At 33.2% G+C, this 11,832-nt stretch overlaps 1 long non-coding RNA gene across 2 annotated transcripts; it reads right to left on the bottom strand.

Annotated features, from left to right (window-relative positions):
* Positions 1-6: 6 nt before the first annotated feature.
* On the bottom strand, positions 7-1,606 carry LOC125844458 (uncharacterized). 2 transcript variants are annotated; one of them, XR_007444149.1, is made up of 5 exons: positions 1,463-1,606; positions 1,209-1,274; positions 815-983; positions 676-719; positions 7-407 (listed from the first exon to the last, which is right to left on the bottom strand). It is a non-coding gene; the product is annotated as an uncharacterized LOC125844458 (long non-coding RNA). The 2 variants fall into 2 exon arrangements; XR_007444148.1 differs by having other exon boundaries at positions 7-719.
* Between the last annotated feature and the right edge of the window lie 10,226 nt (positions 1,607-11,832).

The following is an 11,832-nucleotide window of genomic DNA, read 5'->3' as shown; positions in this document are numbered from 1 at the left end:
AACCAGTACTATAGATATAGCACCTTAGAGCTAAAAAAAGAAGCAAATTACAACCTAATACTGCAAAAATGAAACTGTCACACTTATGATAGCAGAAGTTACAGGTCCACCATACACATATACACCTATAATAAGCATGCTTACCAGTAGCAAATGACGACAATCCAAGCACAAGATCAGCAGCAGCATTGTTAAACTCTTGTTGTTGTGTGGAACTGAGAGACTGAGATTTAGATAAACTGGACAGCTCTTCAAATGGTTCAGTCAATTGATTCTGATGTGGAGAGTGTTGGCATAATTGGTGATGGTGTGGAAATAGGGACAGGCGGGGGTAATCTTCTTGGAGGCAAACCCGATAGTTCAGGATTTGTAGCTAGAAAGAATTCATCATTTGAACCTACATTACTCTTAATACAAAAAGGAAAGCGTTGAGGAATGAAAATAAACATTGATGTGCATAGAACACACTAAATAATGTTTTGGGATAGGAAAAATTGCTACACAACAACCCCATATGAAAATAATTCTAAGCAGCAATAGATAAGCCTCGGTAAATGGAACATTCACAAATAGTAAATATTGAATAGAAATCAATGTATTTGCAATCTCGAACAAGAACATTCATAAATAATGACCATTGAACATATAATAATGAATGTGCAAGTCCGAATTTACCATATGAGGGAACAGATTGCTGTCAGATAGTTCAAGGAGTCCGCCTACCCAAAAAAAAAAAATCAATCCTGACTTGATGATTGCAATCCATTTTAAAGCAATTATGTAGAGGCTATAGTTTGTACTGGACATTCCCTACCTTTTCTTGCACAATTAAGGACAAAATCAACGAGTTGATCAAGATCCACATCATCCAAGGAAACAGCTCCGGGAGGCATTACCACTTTCTTGATTAAGCTTCCTGAAAGAATGAAATTCAATAGTATCCGCCTATCTCTCTGAAATCTTTGTAGAGGCTCTGTAGAGTTCTCCCCGCAAACACAGACAACACATTCAATTGGAGCCACCCACCCACCCACTGACCACATTGTGTTTCAGTAAATTCTCTACCATCAAATCCCCTTAACATAGCAAGAATCTTTCACCCTAACTACTTAAGAACTTCAAGATTTACTTCAAACCAACTTCAAGATCTATCAGTTTTGTAAACTTAATCAAAACAAGGAAAGAACCCATAAGGTTTTAAAGATTACTTACTCTCCCCTGGCAACTTCACCATAAACCCCAGTTACTTAGCAACTCACACTTGCATTCACCAACTGAAAAAAAAAATGCAAGATTCTTGAAGTAAATACCAAAACTGAATGAAATTTGAACAAGTCAAGAGGGAATAATTCTTGGAAGTAAATACCAAAACAACAAAATCAATCCTGACTTGATGATTGCAAATGCAATCTATCTTAAAGCAAATAAGAAGAGACTATATTTTGTGGTGGACATTCCCTACCTTTTCTTGCACAATTGAGGACAAAATCAACGCTAACTTGATCAAGATCCACATCATCCAAGGAAACAGCTCCGGGGGTATTACCACCTTCTTGATTAAGCTTCCTGAAAGTATGAAATTCAACAGTATCCGCCTATCTCTCCGAAATCTATAGAGTTCTCCCTGCAAACACAGACAACACATTCAATTGGAGCCACCCACCCACCCACATTGCGTTCCCGTAAATTCTCTACCATCAAATTTCCTTAACATATCAAGAATCTTTCACCTTAACTACCTAAGAACATCAAGATTTACTTCAAACCAACTTCAAGATCTATTAGTCTTGTAAACTTTATCAAAACAAGGAAAGAACCCACTGGATTTAAAGATTACTTACTCTTCCATTGCAGCTTCAACGTAAACCCCAGTTACTTAGCAACTCGCACTTGCATTCACCAACTGGAAAAAAAAACCTAAGATTCTTGAAGTAAATACCAAAATTGAATGAGCCAAGAAGGAGTGATTCTTAGAAGTAAATACCAAAATTGAATGAGTCAAGAATGAGTGATTTTTTCTTGATTTTTTCCTCAATTTCTCCATTTTCTCCTCTGTATCCGTTTTTCTTCTTTTTTTTTATACTAGTGAAATTATATATATATATATATATATGATAGTTTCTTATTTTTAAATGAAGTGGTACGTAATATTAATATACATTCATATTAGGCAATGAAGATAATATAGATATTGTTTTCATCCTGAATATAATATATAGTTTTTTTTTCATTTTTCTTCAATATGTACAATAGTATTTGTTAAACAAAAGCTGATATATAAGTGACAAGGTAAATGGAATATAAGAGGTTAATTTTGAAATAATAATCTACTGTATTGAATTGAAGATATATTTTTTAAAAAAAATTTCTCTATCTTTTGTAGACTACAATCTTCTATGTAGACATTTATTGCCTTTCTGAAACAAAAGTTTTTGAATAGCATTATCAATAGGTGTAACAAAACTACTATTACAAGTTAAAAATAAGAAAATTTCTAGCAAAAATAATTTCTATATATGCTTCAAAAAGTTTTCTAGGCCTTCCCTTTACAAATAAATCCATCATCATGTTCCGCTCCTTGAAACTGTGCCAAAGCCCTTGTCATATGCTACTAATTAATTTACACAAAAAATGTATGTATGATTGTTGATATGATACTACAATATGTATGATATTTATATAATATTTTTATTTCAATTATACCAATTCAAAAATAATTATATGAAAAGAGAAGAAAGAAATATATACTATACAATACATTTGCAAAAAAATAATAATGAGTGTACTAACAATCAAAATTCATGATTACTTGAAATCTAACAAATATTATAATCAAACTCAACTATGTAATTGTTAAATTAGATTAACTTTTCGATCAATCATACAAAAAGAATGCATTTAAAATATCACTATTACTATCAAAATTACCTCAATATCATTGTCATGAAGATTTTCTTTATCGATCATGTATATATACTTGCTTGGAGAAGTATAACGAATACGTAAAAACACATTCAATTATGAAAGCATAACTAACTACATAAAAATGAAAAGATAGACTTGAGATGAAATATTTCTTATTTTCATATATTCCTTTTGTGTTACAAGTTATAAAATACAACTCAAAAGTGATGAAGAAAAGAGAGACTAACTTTGGGAGTATTCATGAACAAAACATGAGTTTATATAGGAAAAAATAGGTGAATACAATAAGGCATTATAAATTAAAGTTTGGGGTTATGAACATAAAAATTGTGGGAATTATAGATATTATTAAGAGTAGAAATTGAGGAGTTATGAATATTATTAAGAGTAGAAATCGAAGAGTTATGAATTATGAGTAGTTACTACTTATAAATATATTAAATTTATAATATATATATAAACAAAATATTAGTATTAGTTTATAATCAGAAGAAGGTAAAATGAATTGAAAATTTCTTGACCTAAATTAGTATCATATTACTTTTTTTCCAACTTTAGTGTATATTTATTAAAAAATATAAAATAAAATATGGAAATTTTAAAAAGAGTAATTAAAAATGGATTAAGAAAGGAGAAGACATAGAGCGGCATTTCACTTCTTCAACCGATGCATTATAATTAATAAAATCAATGTAATAACTTATAGACAATGAATTAATATGATTGTTAAAAAAATTAATGAAACCTCATAAATAGGATAGGTTATAGTTACTTTTTAAACTAAAAAATAAGAAGAAAATAGAGAAAATGTCAAAAAAAGATTTTAAAAAAAGAAGATAAATAACAATGGTGGCCTTATAGAGGTGTCACATCACGTTATCTACATTTGACTTTATATTATATATACATTCTTCATTTTCCCCTTTTTCTTTCTCTTTGGTTTGTTCTCTGTTACTTTTCTGCATTTTAGTTTAATATAACTATAAATTTCTTTCACTTTATTTTTTATTTTATCCTAATTTTTCAAGTTGGGTTTCTACCAATTCAATCGATCTTACACTTTGCAGATGAATTAAGAAATGGAAAGTTTTGCATATGCACATAACTTATTTTGGAATTCACATATCGTGAGGTAAGGAACGAGACGGCTGCAATGAAACTATTTGATAATTATTGCTTTTCTAAAGTAGTTAATTTGTTATGTGTATCGTTTTTGCCTAATTTTGGTTTCAGAATTTCTTTGATCTCTTTAATCGGTGATATATTCCTATAAAATGGTAGTATATCATTTGGGAGGGTTTCATTTGATCAACTTGGGGACATGAAATATGCACGTAAGCATTTAAGTTCATCATTTGATTGCAATTGAGCGACTATCTCACCCCAACTTTAACTCTCCAAAAATAAATTTGAGATGTCTTAAGAATTTTTTTAATAAGAATAAAGCTTGAAAGTACGTTAGATAAAGCGGAAATAATTTTAAAATTTTCAAGTAGTGTAAAGATGCTTGTTTAACTATTTGGTATATACAAATTTCTATTAGGATTTCATTAGTTATGTTGTCAATTTTTTTAAAAAAATAAATAGATTATTTAGTAACAGGTAGTGCACTTCACATTATTGCTACTTTAAAAGTACGATCTTTGTTGCTTTTTGTACAATTATTCTACAACTTATTTGATTTAGAGTTATTGATTAAAAAAAATATACCTAAAGTATCTCAATTTTTCGAGTTGCAGAATTTCAATTATCAGGCGTGTGAATTTTCTACTAGGACTATTACCAACTATTTGTCAAAACACACTTCAACTATCAGGTTTGTCAATTTCCTACCTAAAATATCACCATCTTTCCAGTAGGACAATTGATATTTGAGGTTTCTAGTAGGACAATTGGTATTTGAGGTGTGTTTTTTTTAATGATGAATAGTTGTTGATAGTTCATGTAGTAAAATTTAGAAAAGAAAAGAAAGAGAAGGGTGTTCTATTTCTTCAAATTCTTCAACAAGTTCCAATGATATGTTAATCTCCAATATGGATACATATATTCAATTGTTAGGATTAGCCGAAACTTATGTATCCACCTGATGGAAAAAGAAACACCTTAGGGAACCTCACCTTGTTAAATTGTCATGATAAGAAGAGCTTCAGCTTTGTGGACTAATTATGCATTTATTGAAAAACTACTGTAATATGAAAAAACAGTTTTAGTATCCTATGACCTCCACCATTTTGCTTTGAAGGAAAACCTCTTGATGTTTACTATGGCATAGTAGATAGGTGAGTTTTAATTTAGATCGTTTTTTTAGGGGGCTTAAAAGTTTTGCTATACTTTTCAAGAGCATACTTGCTCTACCTTTGTATGTTCTCGATGTGAAATGAAATTGAGATTATATATACATGCATGTTTAAAAATTGGCTCTACCATCTTGTATTATATATTTGCAGGTTGTTATCTTCAGGAAAAAAAGTTCAATATATTCATACTCAACATGTGTAAAGTCACCATATGTACTTTGAGGTGTTCCATTAAATAAGCTCAATCTTTTCATACTCAAAAGGCGTATATATAGCCACCACATGTATTTTTGAGGCGTGGAAGATCCTTTTAGATGTATGAAAATGCTCGCGTATGATTGTGTACTTATTTTTTTTCTAAAATCATGTTTGTGTAATTATAACGAAAGTGATGTTATGTGAATATCATTCCTATAGTTTGGTGATGTTTTCCCCTTTTAATTAAGAGCAAGTTTCATATATATCAAACATAAAAAAGCTATAGTTTGCATAATTGCGCTCCATAGCAACATCATGTATGTTTGTGTTATTATAACAAAAGTGATGCTATGTGAATATCATTCCTATAGTTTGGTGATGTTTTCCCCTTTTAATTAAGAACAACTTTCACATATAGCAAACATAAAAATCATATGTATGTTATAGCTATAGTTTGCATAATTGCGCTCCATATGTTTGTTATGGCTATTAATATGTATATTTCGCTATACATATACAAAAGAAGCAATTATATAATCTGTTTTGGTATACATATACAGAAGAATCAATTGTATAATCTGTTTTTGTATAAAACGAGAAAGAGATAAAGACAAAAAAAAAGGCAGGGAAAGATCTATATTTGTATAATCATAGGTGTATAGGACAAAAATATATGTATTTGTATTTGTATATACAATTTTCTCTCGCTTTATACAAACACAAAAATAATTTATATATTTGTGTTTGTATAAAGTGAGAGAAACGAGTGAGAGTACCGAGCGAGATATAGGAGAATGGCCAGCGAGATCTGGAAGAAAGGAGAGAGGGGAACGAAAAGATATGTATATATACAATTTTCTCTCGCTTTATACAAATACAAACACATTTTATACATTTGTGTTTGTATAAAGTAAGAGAGGTGATGAGAGACTGCCCAGCGAGAAACGAGAGTGGCAAGCGAGAAATTCAAAGAGAGAGGCGAAATGACAACAGTTTGCTACGGGTTACAATTAAATCAAACTGTGGTTACAACATTTAATTTGAATTAACAGTTTGCTATTTTATACAATTTTCCCTTTAGTTAATGTGAGCTAACTTATACATGTATAAAAAGTGACTAGCTCATGTTGGACATGTTAGGCATGTGCATAGCACGGGCTTACCTTGCTAGCCTATATAGAAATGGGACTTTTGAGTACGAACATAACAATGGATTGTTGTACAAAAAGTTGTGTAGATTGTACTGCAAGTTATGACCAATTTTATTAGTAAATAATGTAACACCTTGGAAATGAGTAGGTTGAACTAGAGCCTAAACGTGAGGGTTAACGTTAAGGGTTAAGGGGTTTGGGGTTTAGTGGTTAAACGTCAAGGTACGTGCTAGAGCCCGTTGTTTAGAAGACATTCTAAGGGTTGGTTGAGGGTTGCAAGGTCAAGTCCCAAGCCCAAAAAGGGCAAGCCTAAGCCAAAGGCCAAGGATTCCCCAAGCTTGGCCAAGCACTCCCCAAGGACAACGATCACCTTCACGACCAGTGGTCTTGACCACGGTCCGTGAATGGGCTCGTAAAGGTCCCTTAGACATGTGGGAAGCAAGGCCTTGATGACAAGCTACTGCCTAGGAACCACGACCTTCACCACAACTCGTGGTCTTGACCACGGATCGTGGGAGGTCCCGTGGTCTTGCCTTGGCATTGTGGAGGACAAGTCCTCAAGCCATGGCTACTGCCTAGGGACCACGACCATCACCATGACCCGTGGTCTTGACCACGGATCGTGGGAGGTCTCGTGGTCTTACCTTAGGCTCATGAAGGCTTGGGACGTTGAGGGGAGCTACTGGTCAAGGGACCACGGGCCGTAGAGCCCTTGACGGCTCGTGAAGATGGGAGTGACCCTGGGACGGGCTGCCTAAGTCGAGGGTCATTTGGTAATTTCATATTTAATTAGTTATTTTGTGGGGTTGTTTTTAATTGTTTTATACCACATATATAAATGGTTTTAAGTCTTTAAACACCTATTTACTTCATTATTCCCAAATACCCAAATCAAAACCCAATATTTCTCTCTCTAGAAATCTCCATTAAAGAAAAAGAACGAATTGTAGGCAAGGGCTCAAAGGCTCAAGAACTCATTTTTTCTACCCAAATTCGTGAGGAAAACTTCAATTAAGGTATGGTAGTCTTCATCCTTGATTAAGTTTCATTCAAGGATACCATTCAAAGATGATTTCAAGTTTTCAAAATCCCCCAAAAATCTAGGGTTTTCAATCTAAGCATGAGTTAAATTCCAAAATGTTTTCAAAGGTTTATATGTGATGAATTATGAATGAATTGCTGAATTAATGATGAATTATGGTGATTTTCTCCTATGAACCCATGTTACCCCCAAAACCCTAAATTGTAAATTGTGATTTGGGTTGAATGATTAAGGATACATGTTGAATTGTTTATGTCTATATTGAATTAGTTATTGAATCGTGATAATCCTCTTATCTAATGTAGTATTCTATATGCTTGGGGTTGAGATTGATTCATAGCCTTGTAGGGCAATTTCATGAAGGATTTATATATGATTATGATGTGAAGTATATGTGTGTGATCTCAATAAAAGTGTTATGATCATGTTTAGAATGCAATTGTGTTATGATTGAAAGTTTATCCTCAATTAACACTCATGAATGATGATAATAAAATGTGAAGGGTTTTCTTCAATGTAATGTATCTTGAATTGGTAGGCTCAGGCATCCTTTTCTTGTATGAATAAAAAAATATTGATTGTTGTACCTTAAATTGGTAGGCTTAGGCATCCTCTTCTTGTGTTACTAATGTATATGGACTTAATGAACTTAGAATCGGTAGACCTAATATTGGTAGCCCTTTCATAAATGAATGATAAAGTAATCTAGGCTATGTCTTGAACCGATAGACCTAATGGTGGTAGCCCTTCATAATTAGTCTAGAAACTAATGAATGAATGATAAACCTTGGATCGGTAGACCAAATTGTGGTAGCTCTTTCATGCGTGAAATGATGAACCTTGAAACGGTAGAACTAATGGTGGTAGTCCTTTCTTAAGGATTCAATGAGCTATCCTTATAATGTGCATTGAATCGGTAGACCTAATGGTGGTGGCCCTTTCATGTGTATAATGTGCTTTAAGTCGGTAGACCTAATGTTGGTAGCCCTCTTAAGTATATTAATGTTAATGAGAATGAACTACTCTATGGGAATGTAAGCTAAGTACCGAATGGATGTGGTAAGATGGAACCTCCCCCAATGTTAGGCCGGGTTTCAATGAACATCTTCATTATCCCATAACTATGTGCCCACGTAGGTATAGCTAGTGGATCCACCTAAGCTAAATTTACCGGTTCTACCCTAAGCAAGTAGACCAACTCTTTACGGTGTGGGTTATGACACCGGATTCTATTTAAAAACTCACATGGTCTATGTCGGTTAATACTTATTCCCATCATGTGAGATGTGCACCATGGTTACTTGAGAAGTTCTATGAAGTATGGGTGGTAGTATGGGATGCCATTCATGCATTACACGAATAGGCTTTGAAAGGGCTATGGTGAGTTCTCTAATGTCTTAACGAATAATGAATGAATGTGTTGTTAATGAAGATAATGAAGAATGTTGACTTAAATGCTTAATATAATGATACATGCTTTACTTGGATGGTATTATGAGTTACTTTTCTTGTCATGACATATGAAATGTTTATGTTCCTTATGTATGAGTATTGTTTAAAGAATAAAATGAAGAGTGGTAAATTCACTTTTGGTGGCCTCAAAGTGGTACTTAGTGTGGATGGTGGTATGAGACGTTATTCGTACATTACACAAGTATAGCTTAGGGTTACTTAAGGTGAATGTTATAATGTGATGAAATGACTTATATGTTGATTATGTTTGTATCTTATGCCTCTTATACTTATGTTTATGATATTTTCTCACAGTTGGCATATGCATGGTTTTTAACCAAAATGTCCTTTTTAGCATGGTTTTTGCATGACTATCATACTTAATATATTAAATGTGGTAACCCATATTTCTACCATTTTTCTACAAAGTGTAGGTTCCGACAAGTGAGTTGATTTCTTCTAGTTGAAGCTTGGATTGAGTTCTTCCAAAACTTGTGGTATGTCCTCATGGATTCGAGGACAAGTGTTTCATTGATATTTCATGTCTTTCATTGTACTAGTTACTTTTAGACTTTCTATTGTAAAGGGTCGTGACCTTACTTTTAATTCATGATGGTTTTAGATGGCCATGTGAGACTAGTAGACTTCCATTGTTTTAAATGATCTTTTCGATTGTATGGATTTAAAGAAAAGTTTTAAATTCCGCACTATTTCATATGTCTTATATTTATGAATGCTATGAGGCTTGTATGATGCTCTTCGGAGTCTTATACGCCGTGTCACGTCCGGGGTGTAGTCTCAGATCGTGACAAATAAACACGTTGATTTCAGTTCTTTTTAAGTAACCAAGTGTAATTGTAACCATTTATCTTACTTATAACATACTCCCTCTGTCTAACAATAGTATCCTTTGACTTTATTAAATTTAATGTTTTAAAAATATATTAGATGATAACTAGTATTTAATTGCAAGTGTAAAATAGACATAAAATATAAGTTATCTTTAGGATTAGTACTACTGAACTCGAAAATTGCGTAGATTGCTTTGCTTGGGATTTCCTAGGTAACCAAACCAATCCTTGTCATTTCACACGAAAAATGGTTTGTTTTGAGCGTTTGAAGTGGACGAACAATCAGCGTACGTAATCGGGTATCATGCCATCGTGTCTTTATGTTTCTAGCTCTTCACAGATTCTTTGTATTCTCTTCTGAACAACGAATTTCCTCTTTTTATTAAGAAATTCTAAAGAATAAGTCCCTCGACGAGGAAAGAATAGGCTTTTGATCGAGATGGGTAGAAGAAACACTGCAATGTATGCAGACATTACAACTAACTCGTGGAGGTAGATAAACTATTTTTGAAAGACCCCGGCTCAATTGCAACAAATCCAAATACAAAGGAGAAGGAAACATTGCATCAGAAAGTCAAATCAATAAAGGCAAGACCACACTAATTGAACTAGGCCGTTTAGTTAGAAACAAGTTATCTCGAGATAATTAAACCTGAGATAAGTTATGTCATCAATTAAATAGGATAACTTATATCATCAATATGTTAAGAATGGTGAAATAAATAATCCAGGATAATCTAATACCTTCAACCAAATGTGGATAAAATAATATCATGTGCACCTTACTTATTTCAGCTCAAGAGCGGCTCAACCTAAAAATAAGGGCCTCCAAAACAACAAAAAAAAACCCCAAATTCAGTTACGAAAACATACCAAAGATGCACACAANTAAGAATGGTGAAATAAATAATCCAGGATAATCTAATACCTTTAACCAAATGTGGATAAAATAATATCATGTGCACCTTACTTATTTCAGCTCAAGAGCGGCTCAACCTAAAAATAAGGGCCTCCAAAACAACAACAAAAAACCCCAAATTCAGTTACGAAAACATACCAAAGATGCACACAAAAGAAACAAATTCCAATAAGAGGCAAGATTAAATGAAGAACCAAAAGTAGATGAAGGAGATACATACATAAAAGAGACGATCAGATTTGATGAAACCCTAAGTATAAAACAATTAGGTTACTTCTTCCTCCGTTCCTTTTTAGTTGCTATGTATACTATAAATACTTGACAACATTAATTATTATTATTTTTAATAATTTGCTGCTAATCTCTTACTAATTATTACACACATATTTTGAAATTTTATTATTGATGTAATTATAATTAAAAATCATAAACAATTAAATTTACAGTTACTTTTTATTTCTTAATTTCTCTAATTCACTTCAATTTGAATCAACCATATTTTAATATTGACTTTGTAAGATTGTTGTAACACCCCGTATCCGAAACAGACCAAAAAAAAATGCAGATTTTGAGAAGTTGCAGGTGCAACCCACGGTTGCCATCCACGGACCGTAGGTCAGACCACGGTCCGTGCTAGTGGTCCGTGATTCGCCACTGCAACCCCTCCCAGCCAGCTCAGAAAATTGGTTAAGTCTCGACTCACGGACAGATCCACGGTCCGTAGATCAGACCACGGTCCGTGGTCTGTGTCCGTGGATCAAGACCTCCTTTACCCATCCTCTGACATGAACTACGGTTGACCAGCACGGACCGTCATTCGATCCACGGTCCGTAGGTCTGACCGTAGATCGAAGGTTAGCAGCCAGTTAGCTGAAAATTCTGATGGGTCAACTTCAGATGGTCATAAATCTTAGCAAAAAATGAATTATGTGTCCCATGACCTATGGTTAGATAGATAATTGAATTATCTTTCCAACGCCACCGAGTTTGATAAATT

Source organism: Solanum stenotomum, chromosome 1 (genome assembly GCF_019186545.1).
Source record: "Solanum stenotomum isolate F172 chromosome 1, ASM1918654v1, whole genome shotgun sequence".
In the NCBI taxonomy this organism is placed as follows: Eukaryota; Viridiplantae; Streptophyta; class Magnoliopsida; order Solanales; family Solanaceae; genus Solanum; species Solanum stenotomum.
The sequence above is the reverse complement of the archived record's forward strand: the minus strand, read 5'-3'. Positions and strand labels throughout refer to the sequence as shown.